Source organism: Pelobates fuscus, chromosome 2, assembly GCF_036172605.1.
Source record: "Pelobates fuscus isolate aPelFus1 chromosome 2, aPelFus1.pri, whole genome shotgun sequence".
In the NCBI taxonomy this organism is placed as follows: Eukaryota; Metazoa; Chordata; class Amphibia; order Anura; family Pelobatidae; genus Pelobates; species Pelobates fuscus.
This window is the reverse complement of record NC_086318.1, coordinates 355,607,698-355,631,753: the sequence shown is the minus strand read 5'-3', so window position 1 is coordinate 355,631,753 and position 24,056 is coordinate 355,607,698. Positions and strand designations below refer to the sequence as shown.

The 24,056-nt window shown below is 42.7% G+C and overlaps 27 non-coding genes across 27 annotated transcripts; all 27 read left to right on the top strand.

Moving 5' to 3' along the window:
- The first annotated feature begins 91 nt into the window (after positions 1-91).
- Positions 92-258, top strand: LOC134590251 (U1 spliceosomal RNA). Its single transcript, XR_010087202.1, has one exon. It is a non-coding gene; the product is annotated as a U1 spliceosomal RNA (small nuclear RNA).
- Positions 259-1,157: 899 nt separating this feature from the next.
- Positions 1,158-1,298, top strand: LOC134593014 (U4 spliceosomal RNA). Its single transcript, XR_010089558.1, has one exon. It is a non-coding gene; the product is annotated as a U4 spliceosomal RNA (small nuclear RNA).
- A 479-nt stretch (positions 1,299-1,777) lies between these two features.
- Positions 1,778-1,944, top strand: LOC134591245 (U1 spliceosomal RNA). Its single transcript, XR_010088050.1, has one exon. It is a non-coding gene; the product is annotated as a U1 spliceosomal RNA (small nuclear RNA).
- Positions 1,945-2,843: 899 nt separating this feature from the next.
- On the top strand, positions 2,844-2,984 carry LOC134592584 (U4 spliceosomal RNA). Its single transcript, XR_010089190.1, has one exon. It is a non-coding gene; the product is annotated as a U4 spliceosomal RNA (small nuclear RNA).
- A 470-nt stretch (positions 2,985-3,454) lies between these two features.
- LOC134590830 (U1 spliceosomal RNA) lies at positions 3,455-3,621 on the top strand. The gene has a single exon (XR_010087697.1). It is a non-coding gene; the product is annotated as a U1 spliceosomal RNA (small nuclear RNA).
- An 898-nt stretch (positions 3,622-4,519) lies between these two features.
- On the top strand, positions 4,520-4,660 carry LOC134592583 (U4 spliceosomal RNA). The gene has a single exon (XR_010089189.1). It is a non-coding gene; the product is annotated as a U4 spliceosomal RNA (small nuclear RNA).
- Positions 4,661-5,135: 475 nt separating this feature from the next.
- On the top strand, positions 5,136-5,302 carry LOC134590829 (U1 spliceosomal RNA). Its single transcript, XR_010087696.1, has one exon. It is a non-coding gene; the product is annotated as a U1 spliceosomal RNA (small nuclear RNA).
- Positions 5,303-6,204: 902 nt separating this feature from the next.
- Positions 6,205-6,345, top strand: LOC134593139 (U4 spliceosomal RNA). The gene has a single exon (XR_010089664.1). It is a non-coding gene; the product is annotated as a U4 spliceosomal RNA (small nuclear RNA).
- A 476-nt stretch (positions 6,346-6,821) lies between these two features.
- Positions 6,822-6,988, top strand: LOC134590828 (U1 spliceosomal RNA). Its single transcript, XR_010087695.1, has one exon. It is a non-coding gene; the product is annotated as a U1 spliceosomal RNA (small nuclear RNA).
- Positions 6,989-7,886: 898 nt separating this feature from the next.
- On the top strand, positions 7,887-8,027 carry LOC134593138 (U4 spliceosomal RNA). The gene has a single exon (XR_010089663.1). It is a non-coding gene; the product is annotated as a U4 spliceosomal RNA (small nuclear RNA).
- Positions 8,028-8,503: 476 nt separating this feature from the next.
- LOC134590827 (U1 spliceosomal RNA) lies at positions 8,504-8,670 on the top strand. Its single transcript, XR_010087694.1, has one exon. It is a non-coding gene; the product is annotated as a U1 spliceosomal RNA (small nuclear RNA).
- An 898-nt stretch (positions 8,671-9,568) lies between these two features.
- On the top strand, positions 9,569-9,709 carry LOC134592580 (U4 spliceosomal RNA). Its single transcript, XR_010089188.1, has one exon. It is a non-coding gene; the product is annotated as a U4 spliceosomal RNA (small nuclear RNA).
- Positions 9,710-10,184: 475 nt separating this feature from the next.
- On the top strand, positions 10,185-10,351 carry LOC134590826 (U1 spliceosomal RNA). Its single transcript, XR_010087693.1, has one exon. It is a non-coding gene; the product is annotated as a U1 spliceosomal RNA (small nuclear RNA).
- Positions 10,352-11,249: 898 nt separating this feature from the next.
- LOC134592579 (U4 spliceosomal RNA) lies at positions 11,250-11,390 on the top strand. The gene has a single exon (XR_010089187.1). It is a non-coding gene; the product is annotated as a U4 spliceosomal RNA (small nuclear RNA).
- Positions 11,391-11,859: 469 nt separating this feature from the next.
- On the top strand, positions 11,860-12,026 carry LOC134590894 (U1 spliceosomal RNA). The gene has a single exon (XR_010087751.1). It is a non-coding gene; the product is annotated as a U1 spliceosomal RNA (small nuclear RNA).
- Positions 12,027-12,924: 898 nt separating this feature from the next.
- LOC134592578 (U4 spliceosomal RNA) lies at positions 12,925-13,065 on the top strand. The gene has a single exon (XR_010089186.1). It is a non-coding gene; the product is annotated as a U4 spliceosomal RNA (small nuclear RNA).
- A 470-nt stretch (positions 13,066-13,535) lies between these two features.
- Positions 13,536-13,702, top strand: LOC134590578 (U1 spliceosomal RNA). The gene has a single exon (XR_010087480.1). It is a non-coding gene; the product is annotated as a U1 spliceosomal RNA (small nuclear RNA).
- A 1,449-nt stretch (positions 13,703-15,151) lies between these two features.
- On the top strand, positions 15,152-15,292 carry LOC134593013 (U4 spliceosomal RNA). Its single transcript, XR_010089557.1, has one exon. It is a non-coding gene; the product is annotated as a U4 spliceosomal RNA (small nuclear RNA).
- Positions 15,293-15,761: 469 nt separating this feature from the next.
- On the top strand, positions 15,762-15,928 carry LOC134590893 (U1 spliceosomal RNA). Its single transcript, XR_010087750.1, has one exon. It is a non-coding gene; the product is annotated as a U1 spliceosomal RNA (small nuclear RNA).
- An 898-nt stretch (positions 15,929-16,826) lies between these two features.
- On the top strand, positions 16,827-16,967 carry LOC134592577 (U4 spliceosomal RNA). Its single transcript, XR_010089185.1, has one exon. It is a non-coding gene; the product is annotated as a U4 spliceosomal RNA (small nuclear RNA).
- A 470-nt stretch (positions 16,968-17,437) lies between these two features.
- LOC134590577 (U1 spliceosomal RNA) lies at positions 17,438-17,604 on the top strand. Its single transcript, XR_010087479.1, has one exon. It is a non-coding gene; the product is annotated as a U1 spliceosomal RNA (small nuclear RNA).
- A 1,449-nt stretch (positions 17,605-19,053) lies between these two features.
- On the top strand, positions 19,054-19,194 carry LOC134593012 (U4 spliceosomal RNA). The gene has a single exon (XR_010089556.1). It is a non-coding gene; the product is annotated as a U4 spliceosomal RNA (small nuclear RNA).
- A 470-nt stretch (positions 19,195-19,664) lies between these two features.
- On the top strand, positions 19,665-19,831 carry LOC134590575 (U1 spliceosomal RNA). Its single transcript, XR_010087478.1, has one exon. It is a non-coding gene; the product is annotated as a U1 spliceosomal RNA (small nuclear RNA).
- A 1,449-nt stretch (positions 19,832-21,280) lies between these two features.
- On the top strand, positions 21,281-21,421 carry LOC134593011 (U4 spliceosomal RNA). Its single transcript, XR_010089555.1, has one exon. It is a non-coding gene; the product is annotated as a U4 spliceosomal RNA (small nuclear RNA).
- Positions 21,422-21,890: 469 nt separating this feature from the next.
- LOC134590891 (U1 spliceosomal RNA) lies at positions 21,891-22,057 on the top strand. Its single transcript, XR_010087749.1, has one exon. It is a non-coding gene; the product is annotated as a U1 spliceosomal RNA (small nuclear RNA).
- An 898-nt stretch (positions 22,058-22,955) lies between these two features.
- LOC134592576 (U4 spliceosomal RNA) lies at positions 22,956-23,096 on the top strand. The gene has a single exon (XR_010089184.1). It is a non-coding gene; the product is annotated as a U4 spliceosomal RNA (small nuclear RNA).
- Positions 23,097-23,566: 470 nt separating this feature from the next.
- LOC134590574 (U1 spliceosomal RNA) lies at positions 23,567-23,733 on the top strand. Its single transcript, XR_010087477.1, has one exon. It is a non-coding gene; the product is annotated as a U1 spliceosomal RNA (small nuclear RNA).
- The last annotated feature ends 323 nt before the right edge of the window (positions 23,734-24,056 follow it).

The following is a 24,056-nucleotide window of genomic DNA, read 5'->3' as shown; positions in this document are numbered from 1 at the left end:
TTTTTTTTTTTTTTAACTTGCTTTATTATTTCACCACAGCCTAAAGGAAAGGCTTCCCAGCGGGCGTGCCTTTGAATGTACCCGTCATGTCATACTTACCTGGCAGGGGAGCAATAGCCATGATCCCTAAGGTGGCTCTCCCAGAGTGAGGCTGGTTCATTGCACTCTGTACCAGTTGACCTCTGCGATTTCCTCAAATGTGGGAAACTCGACTGCATAATTTATGGTAGTGGGGGACTGCGTTCGCGCTTTCCCCTGTGTTTGCTTGTTTGACAAAAATAGAGAACTTCACCAATTCTGACGAAGGATAATTTCAGCCACGGCACCCGTCTTCTTTGGCTCTTACTTACCACATCAAGCAGGCAGCGACAATCATTTCCTAGGCTTGATCATTTTTATTATCTATGTTTTCTGGAGACCAGTTTTAAGCCAGAATTTCACTTTTTATTTTAACTTTTCAGCTTTTTTTTCATCCTTTTTTTATCCTGACTTCTTTTGATTTATTGTATGCTTCAATGCAATGGAAGAAATAAAGAATTGGAGACCTATATTACGTCTTCCAACAGAACGTAACGTTTGATTGAATTTCTGGGAAAAAAAGATTTTCTGGATCAAGGCAGTGAATTGCCGCTTGAGACAATCAGTCCAAACCTTAGGAATAGCTGGGTGGTCGCTAGCACTTACTAATGAACACCATGGAATTTTGAAAAAGCCACCACAAATGTTCTTTCAGCCCTGTTGAGTGTGGATGAAGAGAAGACAGGTGCTAGGCAAGGGTCATTCCTATCGATGGAGTCATGAAATGTGTGACTTTGGGGACGAACGTAGACCAGCGGATTGTGTACTCTGCCTAATGGCTGCTGTAGTAGAATCTTGGCAAAACTGTTTCCAAAGAGAGAAAAAAAATTGTACAAGGTTTGCTGCAAGATATGGTTGCCCTCACTCTCTGTTATAGGTTTGGAACCATTCCAAGATGCCATATAAGAAGACCGAGGAATTTGTTGGGGTTTAAGCTTCCCTGTAGGAGGAAGCGGGCCTAATTAGAATATTGCCTCCCACAATCCTTTGCAATGGCTTATGGTCATGAACTTTTTCTCACCGCTGTCTTAAAGTGTCCTTACGTGGTAGCTCTTAAAAGCTGGCCCACTTGAACAGTTAACTTTGCGCAGTGGCAGTATCGTAGCCCATGAGGTCAATCCGAGGCGTGATTATTGCTAATTGAAAACTTTACCCAATACCCCGCCATGATGACTTGAAATACAGTCAGCATTGGCAATTTTTGACAGGCTCTAAGGAGACTGAAAGATTGGTTTAAAAAAAGTTTATGGCGCCCCATGTCTAGGGCGTGTCTTACGTGACTCCCGTTTCTTCCTGAGCTCTGTTGCACCATTCCTTCCGCTGGCTTCCTTGCATTTCCCTTTTACCTTTCTCTCCCACTGAATCCACTTGTTTCCGGCAGCACACTATTCTCACTACATGCTACAAATTCCCATCCTTCGGCTCATTGGCCTAGCATTTGCCTTTATGCAAATTGCTCCTTCGCACCCTGAATCCAGCTCAATTATTCACACCTAACCACCTGAAGGCACTAAAATTACTGGTAGCTAAGGAAAACAACGATCAGCCACGAGGTTTGGTAATCTTTTGTAGCCTTCTATCATTTGGATTATTTATTTGCTCTTCTTTTTTTTTTTTTTTTAAACTTGCTTTATTATTTCACCACAGCCTAAAGGAAAGGCTTCCCAGCGGGCGTGCCTTTGAATGTACCCGTCATGTCATACTTACCTGGCAGGGGAGCAATAGCCATGATCCCTAAGGTGGCTCTCCCAGAGTGAGGCTGGTTCATTGCACTCCGTACCAGTTGACCTCTGCGATTTCCTCAAATGTGGGAAACTCGACTGTATAATTTATGGTAGTGGGAGACTGCGTTCGCGCTTTCCCCTGTGTTTGCTTGTTTGACAAAAATAGAGAACTTCACCAATTCTGACGAAGGATAATTTCAGCCACGGCACCCGTCTTCTTTGGCTCTTACTTTCCACATCAAGCAGGCAGCGACAATCATTTCCTAGGCTTGATCATTTTTATTATCTATGTTTTCTGGAGACCAGTTTTAAGCCAGAATTTCACTTTTTATTTTAACTTTTCAGCTTTTTTTTCATCATTTTTTTATCCTGACTTCTTTTGATTTATTGTATGCTTCAATGCAATGGAAGAAATAAAGAATTGGAGACCTATATTACGTCTTCCAACAGAACGTAACGTTTGATTGAATTTCTGGGAAAAAAAGATTTTCTGGATCAAATCAGTGAATTGCCGCTTGAGACAATCAGACCAAACCTTAGGAATAGCTGGGTGGTCGCTAGCACTTACTAATGAACACCATGGAATTTTGAAAAAGCCACCACAAATGTTCTTTCAGCCCTGTTGAGTGTGGATGAAGAGAAGACAGGTGCTAGGCAAGGGTCATTCCTATCGATGGAGTCATGAAATGTGTGACTTTGGGGACGAACGTAGACCAGCGGATTGTGTACTCTGCCTAATGGCTGCTGTAGTAGAATCTTGGCAAAACTGTTTCCAAAGAGAGAAAAAAAATTGTACAAGGTTTGCTGCAAGATATGGTTGCCCTCACTCTCTGTTATAGGTTTGGAACCATTCCAAGATGCCATATAAGAAGACTGAGGAATTTGTTGGGGTTTAAGCTTCCCTGTAGGAGGAAGCGGGCCTAATTAGAATATTGCCTCCCATAATCCTTTGCAATGGCTTATGGTCATGAACTTTTTCTCACCGCTGTCTTAAAGTGTCCTTACGTGGTAGCTCTTAAAAGCTGGCCCACTTGAACAGCTAGCTTTGCGCAGTGGCAGTATCGTAGCCCATGAGGTCAATCCGAGGCGTGATTATTGCTAATTGAAAACTTTACCCAATACCCCGCCATGATGACTTGAAATACAGTCAGCATTGGCAATTTTTGACAGGCTCTAAGGAGACTGAAAGATTGGTTTAATAAAAGTTTATGGCGCCCCATGTCTAGGGCGTGTCTTACGTGACTCCCGTTTCTTCCTGAGCTCTGTTGCACCATTCCTTCCGCTGGCTTCTTAGCATTTCCCTTTTACCTTTCTCTCCCACTGAATTCACTTGTTTCCGGCAGCACACTATTCTCACTACATGCTACGAATTCCCATCCTTCGGCTCATTGGCCTAGCATTTGCCTTTATGCAAATTGCTCCTTCGCACCCTGAATCCAGCTCAATTATTCACACCTAACCCCCTGAAGGCACTAAAATTACTGGTAGCTAAGGAAAACAACGATCAGCCACGAGGTTTGGTAATCTTTTGTAGCCTTCTATCATTTGGATTATTTATTTGCTTTTTTTTTTTTTAACTTGCTTTATTATTTCACCACAGCCTAAAGGAAAGGCTTCCCAGCGGGCGTGCCTTTGAATGTACCCGTCATGTCATACTTACCTGGCAGGGGAGCAATAGCCATGATCCCTAAGGTGGCTCTCCCAGAGTGAGGCTGGTTCATTGCACTCCGTACCAGTTGACCTCTGCGATTTCCTCAAATGTGGGAAACTCGACTGCATAATTTATGGTAGTGAGGGACTGCGTTCGCGCTTTCCCCTGTGTTTGCTTGTTTGACAAAAATAGAGAACTTCACCGATTCTGACCAAGGATAATTTGAGCCACGGCACCTGTCTTCTTTGGCTCTTACTTTCCGCATCAAGCAGGCAGCGACAATCATTTCCTAGGCTTGATCATTTTTATTATCTATGTTTTCTGGAGACCAGTTTTAAGCCAGAATTTCACTTTTTATTTTAACTTTTCAGCTTTTTATTCATCATTTTTTTATCCTGACTTCTTTTGATTTATTGTATGCTTCAATGCAATGGAAGAAATAAAGAATTGGAGACCTATATTACGTCTTCCAACAGAACGTAACGTTTGATTGAATTTCTGGGAAAAAAAGATTTTCTGGATCAAGGCAGTGAATTGCCGCTTGAGACAATCAGACCAAACCTTAGGAATAGCTGGGTGGTCGCTAGCACTTACTAATGAACACCATGGAATTTTGAAAAAGCCACCACAAATGTTCTTTCAGCCCTGTTGAGTGTGGATGAAGAGAAGACAGGTGCTAGGCAAGGGTCATTCCTATCGATGGAGTCATGAAATGTGTGACTTTGGGGACGAACGTAGACCAGCGATTGTGTACTCTGCCTAATGGCTGCTGTAGTAGAATCTTGGCAAAACTGTTTCCAAAGAGAGAAAAAAAATTGTACAAGGTTTGCTGCAAGATATGGTTGCCCTCACTCTCTGTTATAGGTTTGGAACCATTCCAAGATGCCATATAAGAAGACCGAGGAATTTGTTGGGGTTTAAGCTTCCCTGTAGGAGGAAGCGGGCCTAATTAGAATATTGCCTCCCACAATCCTTTGCAATGGCTTATGGTCATGAACTTTTTCTCACCGCTGTCTTAAAGTGTCCTTACGTGGTAGCTCTTAAAAGCTGGCCCACTTGAACAGTTAGCTTTGCGCAGTGGCAGTATCGTAGCCCATGAGGTCAATCCGAGGCGTGATTATTGCTAATTGAAAACTTTACCCAATACCCCGCCATGATGACTTGAAATACAGTCAGCATTGGCAATTTTTGACAGGCTCTAAGGAGACTGAAAGATTGGTTTAATAAAAGTTTATGGCGCCCCATGTCTAGGGCGTGTCTTACGTGACTCCCGTTTCTTCCTGAGCTCTGTTGCACCATTCCTTCTGCTGGCTTCTTAGCATTTCCCTTTTACCTTTCTCTCCCACTGAATCCACTTGTTTCCGGCAGCACACTATTCTCACTCCATGCTACGAATTCCCATCCTTCGGCTCATTGGCCTAGCATTTGCCTTTATGCAAATTGCTCCTTCGCACCCTGAATCCAGCTCAATTATTCACACCTAACCCCCTGAAGGCACTAAAATTACTGGTAGCTAAGGAAAACAACGATCAGCCACGAGGTTTGGTAATCTTTTGTAGCCTTCTATCATTTGGATTATTTATTTGCTCTTCTTTTTTTTTTTTTAACTTGCTTTATTATTTCACCACAGCCTAAAGGAAAGGCTTCCCAGCGGGCGTGCCTTTGAATGTACCCGTCATGTCATACTTACCTGGCAGGGGAGCAATAGCCATGATCCCTAAGGTGGCTCTCCCAGAGTGAGGCTGGTTCATTGCACTCCGTACCAGTTGACCTCTGCGATTTCCTCAAATGTGGGAAACTCGACTGCATAATTTATGGTAGTGAGGGACTGCGTTCGCGCTTTCCCCTGTGTTTGCTTGCTTGTTTGACAAAAATAGAGAACTTCACCGATTCTGACGAAGGATAATTTCAGCCACGGCACCTGTCTTCTTTGGCTCTTACTTTCCGCATCAAGCAGGCAGCGACAATCATTTCCTAGGCTTGATCATTTTTATTATCTATGTTTTCTGGAGACCAGTTTTAAGCCAGAATTTCACTTTTTATTTTAACTTTTCAGCTTTTTATTCATCATTTTTTTATCCTGACTTCTTTTGATTTATTGTATGCTTCAATGCAATGGAAGAAATAAAGAATTGGAGACCTATATTACGTCTTCCAACAGAACGTAACGTTTGATTGAATTTCTGGGAAAAAAAGATTTTCTGGATCAAGGCAGTGAATTGCCGCTTGAGACAATCAGACCAAACCTTAGGAATAGCTGGGTGGTCGCTAGCACTTACTAATGAACACCATGGAATTTTGAAAAAGCCACCACAAATGTTCTTTCAGCCCTGTTGAGTGTGGATGAAGAGAAGACAGGTGCTAGGCAAGGGTCATTCCTATCGATGGAGTCATGAAATGTGTGACTTTGGGGACGAACGTAGACCAGCGATTGTGTACTCTGCCTAATGGCTGCTGTAGTAGAATCTTGGCAAAACTGTTTCCAAAGAGAGAAAAAAAATTGTACAAGGTTTGCTGCAAGATATGGTTGCCCTCACTCTCTGTTATAGGTTTGGAACCATTCCAAGATGCCATATAAGAAGACCGAGGAATTTGTTGGGGTTTAAGCTTCCCTGTAGGAGGAAGCGGGCCTAATTAGAATATTGCCTCCCACAATCCTTTGCAATGGCTTATGGTCATGAACTTTTTCTCACCGCTGTCTTAAAGTGTCCTTACGTGGTAGCTCTTAAAAGCTGGCCCACTTGAACAGTTAGCTTTGCGCAGTGGCAGTATCGTAGCCCATGAGGTCAATCCGAGGCGTGATTATTGCTAATTGAAAACTTTACCCAATACCCCGCCTTGATGACTTGAAATACAGTCAGCATTGGCAATTTTTGACAGGCTCTAAGGAGACTGAAAGATTGGTTTAATAAAAGTTTATGGCGCCCCATGTCTAGGGCGTGTCTTACGTGACTCCCGTTTCTTCCTGAGCTCTGTTGCACCATTCCTTCCGCTGGCTTCTTAGCATTTCCCTTTTACCTTTCTCTCCCACTGAATCCACTTGTTTCCGGCAGCACACTATTCTCACTCCATGCTACGAATTCCCATCCTTCGGCTCATTGGCCTAGCATTTGCCTTTATGCAAATTGCTCCTTCGCACCCTGAATCCAGCTCAATTATTCACACCTAACCCCCTGAAGGCACTAAAATTACTGGTAGCTAAGGAAAACAACGATCAGCCACGAGGTTTGGTAATCTTTTGTAGCCTTCTATCATTTGGATTATTTATTTGCTCTTCTTTTTTTTTTTTTTAACTTGCTTTATTATTTCACCACAGCCTAAAGGAAAGGCTTCCCAGCGGGCGTGCCTTTGAATGTACCCGTCATGTCATACTTACCTGGCAGGGGAGCAATAGCCATGATCCCTAAGGTGGCTCTCCCAGAGTGAGGCTGGTTCATTGCACTCCGTACCAGTTGACCTCTGCGATTTCCTCAAATGTGGGAAACTCGACTGCATAATTTATGGTAGTGAGGGACTGCGTTCGCGCTTTCCCCTGTGTTTGCTTGTTTGACAAAAATAGAGAACTTCACCGATTCTGACCAAGGATAATTTCAGCCACGGCACCAGTCTTCTTTGGCTCTTACTTTCCGCATCAAGCAGGCAGCGACAATCATTTCCTAGGCTTGATCATTTTTATTATCTATGTTTTCTGGAGACCAGTTTTAAGCCAGAATTTCACTTTTTATTTTAACTTTTCAGCTTTTTATTCATCATTTTTTTATCCTGACTTCTTTTGATTTATTGTATGCTTCAATGCAATGGAAGAAATAAAGAATTGGAGACCTATATTACGTCTTCCAACAGAACGTAACGTTTGATTGAATTTCTGGGAAAAAAAGATTTTCTGGATCAAGGCAGTGAATTGCCGCTTGAGACAATCAGACCAAACCTTAGGAATAGCTGGGTGGTCGCTAGCACTTACTAATGAACACCATGGAATTTTGAAAAAGCCACCACAAATGTTCTTTCAGCCCTGTTGAGTGTGGATGAAGAGAAGACAGGTGCTAGGCAAGGGTCATTCCTATCGATGGAGTCATGAAATGTGTGACTTTGGGGACGAACGTAGACCAGCGATTGTGTACTCTGCCTAATGGCTGCTGTAGTAGAATCTTGGCAAAACTGTTTCCAAAGAGAGAAAAAAAATTGTACAAGGTTTGCTGCAAGATATGGTTGCCCTCACTCTCTGTTATAGGTTTGGAACCATTCCAAGATGCCATATAAGAAGACCGAGGAATTTGTTGGGGTTTAAGCTTCCCTGTAGGAGGAAGCGGGCCTAATTAGAATATTGCCTCCCACAATCCTTTGCAATGGCTTATGGTCATGAACTTTTTCTCACCGCTGTCTTAAAGTGTCCTTACGTGGTAGCTCTTAAAAGCTGGCCCACTTGAACAGTTAGCTTTGCGCAGTGGCAGTATCGTAGCCCATGAGGTCAATCCGAGGCGTGATTATTGCTAATTGAAAACTTTACCCAATACCCCGCCTTGATGACTTGAAATACAGTCAGCATTGGCAATTTTTGACAGGCTCTAAGGAGACTGAAAGATTGGTTTAATAAAAGTTTATGGCGCCCCATGTCTAGGGCGTGTCTTACGTGACTCCCGTTTCTTCCTGAGCTCTGTTGCACCATTCCTTCCGCTGGCTTCTTAGCATTTCCCTTTTACCTTTCTCTCCCACTGAATCCACTTGTTTCCGGCAGCACACTATTCTCACTCCATGCTACGAATTCCCATCCTTCGGCTCATTGGCCTAGCATTTGCCTTTATGCAAATTGCTCCTTCGCACCCTGAATCCAGCTCAATTATTCCCACCTAACCCCCTGAAGGCACTAAAATTACTGGTAGCTAAGGAAAACAACGATCAGCCACGAGGTTTGGTAATCTTTTGTAGCCTTCTATCATTTGGATTATTTATTTGCTCTTCTTTTTTTTTTTTTTAACTTGCTTTATTATTTCACCACAGCCTAAAGGAAAGGCTTCCCAGCGGGCGTGCCTTTGAATGTACCCGTCATGTCATACTTACCTGGCAGGGGAGCAATAGCCATGATCCCTAAGGTGGCTCTCCCAGAGTGAGGCTGGTTCATTGCACTCCGTACCAGTTGACCTCTGCGATTTCCTCAAATGTGGGAAACTCGACTGCATAATTTATGGTAGTGAGGGACTGCGTTCGCGCTTTCCCCTGTGTTTGCTTGTTTGACAAAAATAGAGAACTTCACCGATTCTGACCAAGGATAATTTCAGCCACGGCACCAGTCTTCTTTGGCTCTTACTTTCCGCATCAAGCAGGCAGCGACAATCATTTCCTAGGCTTGATCATTTTTATTATCTATGTTTTCTGGAGACCAGTTTTAAGCCAGAATTTCACTTTTTATTTTAACTTTTCAGCTTTTTATTCATCATTTTTTTATCCTGACTTCTTTTGATTTATTGTATGCTTCAATGCAATGGAAGAAATAAAGAATTGGAGACCTATATTACGTCTTCCAACAGAACGTAACGTTTGATTGAATTTCTGGGAAAAAAAGATTTTCTGGATCAAGGCAGTGAATTGCCGCTTGAGACAATCAGACCAAACCTTAGGAATAGCTGGGTGGTCGCTAGCACTTACTAATGAACACCATGGAATTTTGAAAAAGCCACCACAAATGTTCTTTCAGCCCTGTTGAGTGTGGATGAAGAGAAGACAGGTGCTAGGCAAGGGTCATTCCTATCGATGGAGTCATGAAATGTGTGACTTTGGGGACGAACGTAGACCAGCGATTGTGTACTCTGCCTAATGGCTGCTGTAGTAGAATCTTGGCAAAACTGTTTCCAAAGAGAGAAAAAAAATTGTACAAGGTTTGCTGCAAGATATGGTTGCCCTCACTCTCTGTTATAGGTTTGGAACCATTCCAAGATGCCATATAAGAAGACCGAGGAATTTGTTGGGGTTTAAGCTTCCCTGTAGGAGAAAGCGGGCCTAATTAGAATATTGCCTCCCACAATCCTTTGCAATGGCTTATGGTCATGAACTTTTTCTCACCGCTGTCTTAAAGTGTCCTTACGTGGTAGCTCTTAAAAGCTGGCCCACTTGAACAGTTAGCTTTGCGCAGTGGCAGTATCGTAGCCCATGAGGTCAATCCGAGGCGTGATTATTGCTAATTGAAAACTTTACCCAATACCCCGCCATGATGACTTGAAATACAGTCAGCATTGGCAATTTTTGACAGGCTCTAAGGAGACTGAAAGATTGGTTTAATAAAAGTTTATGGCGCCCCATGTCTAGGGCGTGTCTTACGTGACTCCCGTTTCTTCCTGAGCTCTGTTGCACCATTCCTTCTGCTGGCTTCTTAGCATTTCCCTTTTACCTTTCTCTCCCACTGAATCCACTTGTTTCCGGCAGCACACTATTCTCACTCCATGCTACGAATTCCCATCCTTCGGCTCATTGGCCTAGCATTTGCCTTTATGCAAATTGCTCCTTCGCACCCTGAATCCAGCTCAATTATTCACACCTAACCCCCTGAAGGCACTAAAATTACTGGTAGCTAAGGAAAACAACGATCAGCCACGAGGTTTGGTAATCTTTTGTAGCCTTCTATCATTTGGATTATTTATTTGCTCTTCTTTTTTTTTTTTTAACTTGCTTTATTATTTCACCACAGCCTAAAGGAAAGGCTTCCCAGCGGGCGTGCCTTTGAATGTACCCGTCATGTCATACTTACCTGGCAGGGGAGCAATAGCCATGATCCCTAAGGTGGCTCTCCCAGAGTGAGGCTGGTTCATTGCACTCCGTACCAGTTGACCTCTGCGATTTCCTCAAATGTGGGAAACTCGACTGCATAATTTATGGTAGTGAGGGACTGCGTTCGCGCTTTCCCCTGTGTTTGCTTGTTTGACAAAAATAGAGAACTTCACCGATTCTGACGAAGGATAATTTCAGCCACGGCACCTGTCTTCTTTGGCTCTTACTTTCCGCATCAAGCAGGCAGCGACAATCATTTCCTAGGCTTGATCATTTTTATTATCTATGTTTTCTGGAGACCAGTTTTAAGCCAGAATTTCACTTTTTATTTTAACTTTTCAGCTTTTTATTCATCATTTTTTTATCCTGACTTCTTTTGATTTATTGTATGCTTCAATGCAATGGAAGAAATAAAGAATTGGAGACCTATATTACGTCTTCCAACAGAACGTAACGTTTGATTGAATTTCTGGGAAAAAAAGATTTTCTGGATCAAGGCAGTGAATTGCCGCTTGAGACAATCAGACCAAACCTTAGGAATAGCTGGGTGGTCGCTAGCACTTACTAATGAACACCATGGAATTTTGAAAAAGCCACCACAAATGTTCTTTCAGCCCTGTTGAGTGTGGATGAAGAGAAGACAGGTGCTAGGCAAGGGTCATTCCTATCGATGGAGTCATGAAATGTGTGACTTTGGGGACGAACGTAGACCAGCGATTGTGTACTCTGCCTAATGGCTGCTGTAGTAGAATCTTGGCAAAACTGTTTCCAAAGAGAGAAAAAAAATTGTACAAGGTTTGCTGCAAGATATGGTTGCCCTCACTCTCTGTTATAGGTTTGGAACCATTCCAAGATGCCATATAAGAAGACCGAGGAATTTGTTGGGGTTTAAGCTTCCCTGTAGGAGGAAGCGGGCCTAATTAGAATATTGCCTCCCACAATCCTTTGCAATGGCTTATGGTCATGAACTTTTTCTCACCGCTGTCTTAAAGTGTCCTTACGTGGTAGCTCTTAAAAGCTGGCCCACTTGAACAGTTAGCTTTGCGCAGTGGCAGTATCGTAGCCCATGAGGTCAATCCGAGGCGTGATTATTGCTAATTGAAAACTTTACCCAATACCCCGCCATGATGACTTGAAATACAGTCAGCATTGGCAATTTTTGACAGGCTCTAAGGAGACTGAAAGATTGGTTTAATAAAAGTTTATGGCGCCCCATGTCTAGGGCGTGTCTTACGTGACTCCCGTTTCTTCCTGAGCTCTGTTGCACCATTCCTTCTGCTGGCTTCTTAGCATTTCCCTTTTACCTTTCTCTCCCACTGAATCCACTTGTTTCCGGCAGCACACTATTCTCACTCCATGCTACGAATTCCCATCCTTCGGCTCATTGGCCTAGCATTTGCCTTTATGCAAATTGCTCCTTCGCACCCTGAATCCAGCTCAATTATTCACACCTAACCACCTGAAGGCACTAAAATTACTGGTAGCTAAGGAAAACAACGATCAGCCACGAGGTTTGGTAATCTTTTGTAGCCTTCTATCATTTGGATTATTTATTTGCTTTTTTTTTTTTAACTTGCTTTATTATTTCACCACAGCCTAAAGGAAAGGCTTCCCAGCGGGCGTGCCTTTGAATGTACCCATCATGTCATACTTACCTGGCAGGGGAGCAATAGCCATGATCCCTATGGTGGCTCTCCCAGAGTGAGGCTGGTTCATTGCATTCCGTACCAGTTGACCTCTGCGATTTCCTCAAATGTGGGAAACTCGACTGCATAATTTATGGTAGTGGGGGACTGCGTTCGCGCTTTCCCCTGTGTTTGCTTGTTTGACAAAAATAGAGAACTTCACCAATTCTGACGAAGGATAATTTCAGCCACGGCACCCGTCTTCTTTGGCTCTTACTTTCCGCATCAAGCAGGCAGCGACAATCATTTCCTAGGCTTGATCATTTTTATTATCTATGTTTTCTGGAGACCAGTTTTAAGCCAGAATTTCACTTTTTATTTTAACTTTTCAGCTTTTTATTCATCATTTTTTTATCCTGACTTCTTTTGATTTATTGTATGCTTCAATGCAATGGAAGAAATAAAGAATTGGAGACCTATATTACGTCTTCCAACAGAACGTAACGTTTGATTGAATTTCTGGGAAAAAAAGATTTTCTGGATCAAGGCAGTGAATTGCCGCTTGAGACAATCAGACCAAACCTTAGGAATAGCTGGGTGGTCGCTAGCACTTACTAATGAACACCATGGAATTTTGAAAAAGCCACCACAAATGTTCTTTCAGCCCTGTTGAGTGTGGATGAAGAGAAGACAGGTGCTAGGCAAGGGTCATTCCTATCGATGGAGTCATGAAATGTGTGACTTTGGGGACGAACGTAGACCAGCGATTGTGTACTCTGCCTAATGGCTGCTGTAGTAGAATCTTGGCAAAACTGTTTCCAAAGAGAGAAAAAAAATTGTACAAGGTTTGCTGCAAGATATGGTTGCCCTCACTCTCTGTTATAGGTTTGGAACCATTCCAAGATGCCATATAAGAAGACCGAGGAATTTGTTGGGGTTTAAGCTTCCCTGTAGGAGGAAGCGGGCCTAATTAGAATATTGCCTCCCACAATCCTTTGCAATGGCTTATGGTCATGAACTTTTTCTCACCGCTGTCTTAAAGTGTCCTTACGTGGTAGCTCTTAAAAGCTGGCCCACTTGAACAGTTAGCTTTGCGCAGTGGCAGTATCGTAGCCCATGAGGTCAATCCGAGGCGTGATTATTGCTAATTGAAAACTTTACCCAATACCCCGCCATGATGACTTGAAATACAGTCAGCATTGGCAATTTTTGACAGGCTCTAAGGAGACTGAAAGATTGGTTTAATAAAAGTTTATGGCGCCCCATGTCTAGGGCGTGTCTTACGTGACTCCCGTTTCTTCCTGAGCTCTGTTGCACCATTCCTTCTGCTGGCTTCTTAGCATTTCCCTTTTACCTTTCTCTCCCACTGAATCCACTTGTTTCCGGCAGCACACTATTCTCACTCCATGCTACGAATTCCCATCCTTCGGCTCATTGGCCTAGCATTTGCCTTTATGCAAATTGCTCCTTCGCACCCTGAATCCAGCTCAATTATTCACACCTAACCACCTGAAGGCACTAAAATTACTGGTAGCTAAGGAAAACAACGATCAGCCACGAGGTTTGGTAATCTTTTGTAGCCTTCTATCATTTGGATTATTTATTTGCTTTTTTTTTTTTTAACTTGCTTTATTATTTCACCACAGCCTAAAGGAAAGGCTTCCCAGCGGGCGTGCCTTTGAATGTACCCGTCATGTCATACTTACCTGGCAGGGGAGCAATAGCCATGATCCCTAAGGTGGCTCTCCCAGAGTGAGGCTGGTTCATTGCATTCCGTACCAGTTGACCTCTGCGATTTCCTCAAATGTGGGAAACTCGACTGCATAATTTATGGTAGTGGGGGACTGCGTTCGCGCTTTCCCCTGTGTTTGCTTGTTTGACAAAAATAGAGAACTTCACCAATTCTGACGAAGGATAATTTCAGCCACGGCACCCGTCTTCTTTGGCTCTTACTTTCCGCATCAAGCAGGCAGCGACAATCATTTCCTAGGCTTGATCATTTTTATTATCTATGTTTTCTGGAGACCAGTTTTAAGCCAGAATTTCACTTTTTATTTTAACTTTTCAGCTTTTTTTTCATCATTTTTTTATCCTGACTTCTTTTGATTTATTGTATGCTTCAATGCAATGGAAGAAATAAAGAATTGGAGACCTATATTACGTCTTCCAACAGAACATAACGTTTGATTGAATTTCTGGGAAAAAAAGATTTTCTGGATCAAGGCAGTGAATTGCCGCTTGAGACAATCAGACCAAACCTTAGGAATAGCTGGGTGGTCGCTAGCACTTACTAATGAACACCATGGAATTTTGAAAAAGCCACCACAAATGTTCTTTCAGCCCTGTTGAGTGTGGATGAAGAGAAGACAGGTGCTAGGCAAGGGTCATTCCTATCGATGGAGTCATGAAATGTGTGACTTTGGGGACGAACGTAGACCAGCGGATTGTGTACTCTGCCTAATGGCTGCTGTAGTAGAATCTTGGCAAAACTGTTTCCAAAGAGAGAAAAAAAATTGTACAAGGTTTGTTGCAAGATATGGTTGCCCTCACTCTCTGTTATAGGTTTGGAACCATTCCAAGATGCCATATAAGAAGACCGAGGAATTTGTTGCTTTTCAGCTTTTTTTTCATCATTTTTTTATCCTGACTTCTTTTGATTTATTGTATGCTTCAATGCAATGGAAGAAATAAAGAATTGGAGACCTATATTACGTCTTCCAACAGAACGTAACGTTTGATTGAATTTCTGGGAAAAAAAGATTTTCTGGATGAAGGCAGTGAATTGCCGCTTGAGACAATCAGACCAAACCTTAGGAATAGCTGGGTGGTCGCTAGCACTTACTAATGAACACCATGGAATTTTGAAAAAGCCACCACAAATGTTCTTTCAGCCCTGTTGAGTGTGGATGAAGAGAAGACAGGTGCTAGGCAAGGGTCATTCCTATCGATGGAGTCATGAAATGTGTGACTTTGGGGACGAACGTAGACCAGCGGATTGTGTACTCTGCCTAATGGCTGCTGTAGTAGAATCTTGGCAAAACTGTTTCCAAAGAGAGAAAAAAAATTGTACAAGGTTTGCTGCAAGATATGGTTGCCCTCACTCTCTGTTATAGGTTTGGAACCATTCCAAGATGCCATATAAGAAGACCGAGGAATTTGTTGGGGTTTAAGCTTCCCTGTAGGAGGAAGCGGGCCTAATTAGAATATTGCCTCCCACAATCCTTTGCAATGGATATGGTCATGAACTTTTTCTCACCGCTGTTTTAAAGTTTCCTTACGTGGTAGCTCTTAAAAGCTGGCCCACTTGAACAGTTAACTTTGCGCAGTGGCAGTATCGTAGCCCATGAGGTCAATCCGAGGCGTGATTATTGCTAATTGAAAACTTTACCCAATACCCCGCCATGATGACTTGAAATACAGTCAGCATTGGCAATTTTTGACAGGCTCTAAGGAGACTGAAAGATTGGTTTAAAAAAAGTTTATGGCGCCCCATGTCTAGGGCGTGTCTTACGTGACTCCCGTTTCTTCCTGAGCTCTGTTGCACCATTCCTTCTGCTGGCTTCTTAGCATTTCCCTTTTACCTTTCTCTCCCACTGAATCCACTTGTTTCCGGCAGCACACTATTCTCACTCCATGCTACGAATTCCCATCCTTCGGCTCATTGGCCTAGCATTTGCCTTTATGCAAATTGCTCCTTCGCACCCTGAATCCAGCTCAATTATTCACACCTAACCACCTGAAGGCACTAAAATTACTGGTAGCTAAGGAAAACAACGATCAGCCACGAGGTTTGGTAATCTTTTGTAGCCTTCTATCATTTGGATTATTTATTTGCTTTTTTTTTTTTAACTTGCTTTATTATTTCACCACAGCCTAAAGGAAAGGCTTCCCAGCGGGCGTGCCTTTGAATGTACCCATCATGTCATACTTACCTGGCAGGGGAGCAATAGCCATGATCCCTATGGTGGCTCTCCCAGAGTGAGGCTGGTTCATTGCATTCCGTACCAGTTGACCTCTGCGATTTCCTCAAATGTGGGAAACTCGACTGCATAATTTATGGTAGTGGGGGACTGCGTTCGCGCTTTCCCCTGTGTTTGCTTGTTTGACAAAAATAGAGAACTTCACCAATTCTGACGAAGGATAATTTCAGCCACGGCACCCGTCTTCTTTGGCTCTTACTTTCCGCATCAAGCAGGCAGCGACAATCATTTCCTAGGCTTGATCATTTTTATTATCTATGTTTTCTGGAGACCAGTTTTAAGCCAGAATTTCACTTTTTATTTTAACTTTTCAGCTTTTTATTCATCATTTTTTTATCCTGACTTCTTTTGATTTATTGTATGCTTCAATGCAATGGAAGAAATAAAGAATTGGAGACCTATATTACGTCTTCCAACAGAACGTAACGTTTGATTGAATTTCTGGGAAAAAAAGATTTTCTGGATCAAGGCAGTGAATTGCCGCTTGAGACAATCAGACCAAACCTTAGGAATAGCTGGGTGGTCGCTAGCACTTACTAATGAACACCATGGAATTTTGAAAAAGCCACCACAAATGTTCTTTCAGCCCTGTTGAGTGTGGATGAAGAGAAGACAGGTGCTAGGCAAGGGTCATTCCTATCGATGGAGTCATGAAATGTGTGACTTTGGGGACGAACGTAGACCAGCGATTGTGTACTCTGCCTAATGGCTGCTGTAGTAGAATCTTGGCAAAACTGTTTCCAAAGAGAGAAAAAAAATTGTACAAGGTTTGCTGCAAGATATGGTTGCCCTCACTCTCTGTTATAGGTTTGGAACCATTCCAAGATGCCATATAAGAAGACCGAGGAATTTGTTGGGGTTTAAGCTTCCCTGTAGGAGGAAGCGGGCCTAATTAGAATATTGCCTCCCACAATCCTTTGCAATGGCTTATGGTCATGAACTTTTTCTCACCGCTGTCTTAAAGTGTCCTTACGTGGTAGCTCTTAAAAGCTGGCCCACTTGAACAGTTAGCTTTGCGCAGTGGCAGTATCGTAGCCCATGAGGTCAATCCGAGGCGTGATTATTGCTAATTGAAAACTTTACCCAATACCCCGCCATGATGACTTGAAATACAGTCAGCATTGGCAATTTTTGACAGGCTCTAAGGAGACTGAAAGATTGGTTTAATAAAAGTTTATGGCGCCCCATGTCTAGGGCGTGTCTTACGTGACTCCCGTTTCTTCCTGAGCTCTGTTGCACCATTCCTTCTGCTGGCTTCTTAGCATTTCCCTTTTACCTTTCTCTCCCACTGAATCCACTTGTTTCCGGCAGCACACTATTCTCACTCCATGCTACGAATTCCCATCCTTCGGCTCATTGGCCTAGCATTTGCCTTTATGCAAATTGCTCCTTCGCACCCTGAATCCAGCTCAATTATTCACACCTAACCACCTGAAGGCACTAAAATTACTGGTAGCTAAGGAAAACAACGATCAGCCACGAGGTTTGGTAATCTTTTGTAGCCTTCTATCATTTGGATTATTTATTTGCTTTTTTTTTTTTTAACTTGCTTTATTATTTCACCACAGCCTAAAGGAAAGGCTTCCCAGCGGGCGTGCCTTTGAATGTACCCGTCATGTCATACTTACCTGGCAGGGGAGCAATAGCCATGATCCCTAAGGTGGCTCTCCCAGAGTGAGGCTGGTTCATTGCATTCCGTACCAGTTGACCTCTGCGATTTCCTCAAATGTGGGAAACTCGACTGCATAATTTATGGTAGTGGGGGACTGCGTTCGCGCTTTCCCCTGTGTTTGCTTGTTTGACAAAAATAGAGAACTTCACCAATTCTGACGAAGGATAATTTCAGCCACGGCACCCGTCTTCTTTGGCTCTTACTTTCCGCATCAAGCAGGCAGCGACAATCATTTCCTAGGCTTGATCATTTTTATTATCTATGTTTTCTGGAGACCAGTTTTAAGCCAGAATTTCACTTTTTATTTTAACTTTTCAGCTTTTTTTTCATCATTTTTTTATCCTGACTTCTTTTGATTTATTGTATGCTTCAATGCAATGGAAGAAATAAAGAATTGGAGACCTATATTACGTCTTCCAACAGAACATAACGTTTGATTGAATTTCTGGGAAAAAAAGATTTTCTGGATCAAGGCAGTGAATTGCCGCTTGAGACAATCAGACCAAACCTTAGGAATAGCTGGGTGGTCGCTAGCACTTACTAATGAACACCATGGAATTTTGAAAAAGCCACCACAAATGTTCTTTCAGCCCTGTTGAGTGTGGATGAAGAGAAGACAGGTGCTAGGCAAGGGTCATTCCTATCGATGGAGTCATGAAATGTGTGACTTTGGGGACGAACGTAGACCAGCGGATTGTGTACTCTGCCTAATGGCTGCTGTAGTAGAATCTTGGCAAAACTGTTTCCAAAGAGAGAAAAAAAATTGTACAAGGTTTGTTGCAAGATATGGTTGCCCTCACTCTCTGTTATAGGTTTGGAACCATTCCAAGATGCCATATAAGAAGACCGAGGAATTTGTTGCTTTTCAGCTTTTTTTTCATCATTTTTTTATCCTGACTTCTTTTGATTTATTGTATGCTTCAATGCAATGGAAGAAATAAAGAATTGGAGACCTATATTACGTCTTCCAACAGAACGTAACGTTTGATTGAATTTCTGGGAAAAAAAGATTTTCTGGATGAAGGCAGTGAATTGCCGCTTGAGACAATCAGACCAAACCTTAGGAATAGCTGGGTGGTCGCTAGCACTTACTAATGAACACCATGGAATTTTGAAAAAGCCACCACAAATGTTCTTTCAGCCCTGTTGAGTGTGGATGAAGAGAAGACAGGTGCTAGGCAAGGGTCATTCCTATCGATGGAGTCATGAAATGTGTGACTTTGGGGACGAACGTAGACCAGCGGATTGTGTACTCTGCCTAATGGCTGCTGTAGTAGAATCTTGGCAAAACTGTTTCCAAAGAGAGAAAAAAAATTGTACAAGGTTTGCTGCAAGATATGGTTGCCCTCACTCTCTGTTATAGGTTTGGAACCATTCCAAGATGCCATATAAGAAGACCGAGGAATTTGTTGGGGTTTAAGCTTCCCTGTAGGAGGAAGCGGGCCTAATTAGAATATTGCCTCCCACAATCCTTTGCAATGGATATGGTCATGAACTTTTTCTCACCGCTGTTTTAAAGTTTCCTTACGTGGTAGCTCTTAAAAGCTGGCCCACTTGAACAGTTAACTTTGCGCAGTGGCAGTATCGTAGCCCATGAGGTCAATCCGAGGCGTGATTATTGCTAATTGAAAACTTTACCCAATACCCCGCCATGATGACTTGAAATACAGTCAGCATTGGCAATTTTTGACAGGCTCTAAGGAGACTGAAAGATTGGTTTAAAAAAAGTTTATGGCGCCCCATGTCTAGGGCGTGTCTTACGTGACTCCCGTTTCTTCCTGAGCTCTGTTGCACCATTCCTTCTGCTGGCTTCTTAGCATTTCCCTTTTACCTTTCTCTCCCACTGAATCCACTTGTTTCCGGCAGCACACTATTCTCACTCCATGCTACGAATTCCCATCCTTCGGCTCATTGGCCTAGCATTTGCCTTTATGCAAATTGCTCCTTCGCACCCTGAATCCAGCTCAATTATTCACACCTAACCACCTGAAGGCACTAAAATTACTGGTAGCTAAGGAAAACAACGATCAGCCACGAGGTTTGGTAATCTTTTGTAGCCTTCTATCATTTGGATTATTTATTTGCTTTTTTTTTTTTTAACTTGCTTTATTATTTCACCACAGCCTAAAGGAAAGGCTTCCCAGCGGGCGTGCCTTTGAATGTACCCGTCATGTCATACTTACCTGGCAGGGGAGCAATAGCCATGATCCCTAAGGTGGCTCTCCCAGAGTGAGGCTGGTTCATTGCATTCCGTACCAGTTGACCTCTGCGATTTCCTCAAATGTGGGAAACTCGACTGCATAATTTATGGTAGTGGGGGACTGCGTTCGCGCTTTCCCCTGTGTTTGCTTGTTTGACAAAAATAGAGAACTTCACCAATTCTGACGAAGGATAATTTCAGCCACGGCACCCGTCTTCTTTGGCTCTTACTTTCCGCATCAAGCAGGCAGCGACAATCATTTCCTAGGCTTGATCATTTTTATTATCTATGTTTTCTGGAGACCAGTTTTAAGCCAGAATTTCACTTTTTATTTTAACTTTTCAGCTTTTTTTTCATCATTTTTTTATCCTGACTTCTTTTGATTTATTGTATGCTTCAATGCAATGGAAGAAATAAAGAATTGGAGACCTATATTACGTCTTCCAACAGAACATAACGTTTGATTGAATTTCTGGGAAAAAAAGATTTTCTGGATCAAGGCAGTGAATTGCCGCTTGAGACAATCAGACCAAACCTTAGGAATAGCTGGGTGGTCGCTAGCACTTACTAATGAACACCATGGAATTTTGAAAAAGCCACCACAAATGTTCTTTCAGCCCTGTTGAGTGTGGATGAAGAGAAGACAGGTGCTAGGCAAGGGTCATTCCTATCGATGGAGTCATGAAATGTGTGACTTTGGGGACGAACGTAGACCAGCGGATTGTGTACTCTGCCTAATGGCTGCTGTAGTAGAATCTTGGCAAAACTGTTTCCAAAGAGAGAAAAAAAATTGTACAAGGTTTGTTGCAAGATATGGTTGCCCTCACTCTCTGTTATAGGTTTGGAACCATTCCAAGATGCCATATAAGAAGACCGAGGAATTTGTTGCTTTTCAGCTTTTTTTTCATCATTTTTTTATCCTGACTTCTTTTGATTTATTGTATGCTTCAATGCAATGGAAGAAATAAAGAATTGGAGACCTATATTACGTCTTCCAACAGAACGTAACGTTTGATTGAATTTCTGGGAAAAAAAGATTTTCTGGATGAAGGCAGTGAATTGCCGCTTGAGACAATCAGACCAAACCTTAGGAATAGCTGGGTGGTCGCTAGCACTTACTAATGAACACCATGGAATTTTGAAAAAGCCACCACAAATGTTCTTTCAGCCCTGTTGAGTGTGGATGAAGAGAAGACAGGTGCTAGGCAAGGGTCATTCCTATCGATGGAGTCATGAAATGTGTGACTTTGGGGACGAACGTAGACCAGCGGATTGTGTACTCTGCCTAATGGCTGCTGTAGTAGAATCTTGGCAAAACTGTTTCCAAAGAGAGAAAAAAAATTGTACAAGGTTTGCTGCAAGATATGGTTGCCCTCACTCTCTGTTATAGGTTTGGAACCATTCCAAGATGCCATATAAGAAGACCGAGGAATTTGTTGGGGTTTAAGCTTCCCTGTAGGAGGAAGCGGGCCTAATTAGAATATTGCCTCCCACAATCCTTTGCAATGGATATGGTCATGAACTTTTTCTCACCGCTGTTTTAAAGTTTCCTTACGTGGTAGCTCTTAAAAGCTGGCCCACTTGAACAGTTAACTTTGCGCAGTGGCAGTATCGTAGCCCATGAGGTCAATCCGAGGCGTGATTATTGCTAATTGAAAACTTTACCCAATACCCCGCCATGATGACTTGAAATACAGTCAGCATTGGCAATTTTTGACAGGCTCTAAGGAGACTGAAAGATTGGTTTAAAAAAAGTTTATGGCGCCCCATGTCTAGGGCGTGTCTTACGTGACTCCCGTTTCTTCCTGAGCTCTGTTGCACCATTCCTTCTGCTGGCTTCTTAGCATTTCCCTTTTACCTTTCTCTCCCACTGAATCCACTTGTTTCCGGCAGCACACTATTCTCACTCCATGCTACGAATTCCCATCCTTCGGCTCATTGGCCTAGCATTTGCCTTTATGCAAATTGCTCCTTCGCACCCTGAATCCAGCTCAATTATTCACACCTAACCACCTGAAGGCACTAAAATTACTGGTAGCTAAGGAAAACAACGATCAGCCACGAGGTTTGGTAATCTTTTGTAGCCTTCTATCATTTGGATTATTTATTTGCTTTTTTTTTTTTAACTTGCTTTATTATTTCACCACAGCCTAAAGGAAAGGCTTCCCAGCGGGCGTGCCTTTGAATGTACCCATCATGTCATACTTACCTGGCAGGGGAGCAATAGCCATGATCCCTATGGTGGCTCTCCCAGAGTGAGGCTGGTTCATTGCATTCCGTACCAGTTGACCTCTGCGATTTCCTCAAATGTGGGAAACTCGACTGCATAATTTATGGTAGTGGGGGACTGCGTTCGCGCTTTCCCCTGTGTTTGCTTGTTTGACAAAAATAGAGAACTTCACCAATTCTGACGAAGGATAATTTCAGCCACGGCACCCGTCTTCTTTGGCTCTTACTTTCCGCATCAAGCAGGCAGCGACAATCATTTCCTAGGCTTGATCATTTTTATTATCTATGTTTTCTGGAGACCAGTTTTAAGCCAGAATTTCACTTTTTATTTTAACTTTTCAGCTTTTTATTCATCATTTTTTTATCCTGACTTCTTTTGATTTATTGTATGCTTCAATGCAATGGAAGAAATAAAGAATTGGAGACCTATATTACGTCTTCCAACAGAACGTAACGTTTGATTGAATTTCTGGGAAAAAAAGATTTTCTGGATCAAGGCAGTGAATTGCCGCTTGAGACAATCAGACCAAACCTTAGGAATAGCTGGGTGGTCGCTAGCACTTACTAATGAACACCATGGAATTTTGAAAAAGCCACCACAAATGTTCTTTCAGCCCTGTTGAGTGTGGATGAAGAGAAGACAGGTGCTAGGCAAGGGTCATTCCTATCGATGGAGTCATGAAATGTGTGACTTTGGGGACGAACGTAGACCAGCGATTGTGTACTCTGCCTAATGGCTGCTGTAGTAGAATCTTGGCAAAACTGTTTCCAAAGAGAGAAAAAAAATTGTACAAGGTTTGCTGCAAGATATGGTTGCCCTCACTCTCTGTTATAGGTTTGGAACCATTCCAAGATGCCATATAAGAAGACCGAGGAATTTGTTGGGGTTTAAGCTTCCCTGTAGGAGGAAGCGGGCCTAATTAGAATATTGCCTCCCACAATCCTTTGCAATGGCTTATGGTCATGAACTTTTTCTCACCGCTGTCTTAAAGTGTCCTTACGTGGTAGCTCTTAAAAGCTGGCCCACTTGAACAGTTAGCTTTGCGCAGTGGCAGTATCGTAGCCCATGAGGTCAATCCGAGGCGTGATTATTGCTAATTGAAAACTTTACCCAATACCCCGCCATGATGACTTGAAATACAGTCAGCATTGGCAATTTTTGACAGGCTCTAAGGAGACTGAAAGATTGGTTTAATAAAAGTTTATGGCGCCCCATGTCTAGGGCGTGTCTTACGTGACTCCCGTTTCTTCCTGAGCTCTGTTGCACCATTCCTTCTGCTGGCTTCTTAGCATTTCCCTTTTACCTTTCTCTCCCACTGAATCCACTTGTTTCCGGCAGCACACTATTCTCACTCCATGCTACGAATTCCCATCCTTCGGCTCATTGGCCTAGCATTTGCCTTTATGCAAATTGCTCCTTCGCACCCTGAATCCAGCTCAATTATTCACACCTAACCACCTGAAGGCACTAAAATTACTGGTAGCTAAGGAAAACAACGATCAGCCACGAGGTTTGGTAATCTTTTGTAGCCTTCTATCATTTGGATTATTTATTTGCTTTTTTTTTTTTTAACTTGCTTTATTATTTCACCACAGCCTAAAGGAAAGGCTTCCCAGCGGGCGTGCCTTTGAATGTACCCGTCATGTCATACTTACCTGGCAGGGGAGCAATAGCCATGATCCCTAAGGTGGCTCTCCCAGAGTGAGGCTGGTTCATTGCATTCCGTACCAGTTGACCTCTGCGATTTCCTCAAATGTGGGAAACTCGACTGCATAATTTATGGTAGTGGGGGACTGCGTTCGCGCTTTCCCCTGTGTTTGCTTGTTTGACAAAAATAGAGAACTTCACCAATTCTGACGAAGGATAATTTCAGCCACGGCACCCGTCTTCTTTGGCTCTTACTTTCCGCATCAAGCAGGCAGCGACAATCATTTCCTAGGCTTGATCATTTTTATTATCTATGTTTTCTGGAGACCAGTTTTAAGCCAGAATTTCACTTTTTATTTTAACTTTTCAGCTTTTTTTTCATCATTTTTTTATCCTGACTTCTTTTGATTTATTGTATGCTTCAATGCAATGGAAGAAATAAAGAATTGGAGACCTATATTACGTCTTCCAACAGAACATAACGTTTGAT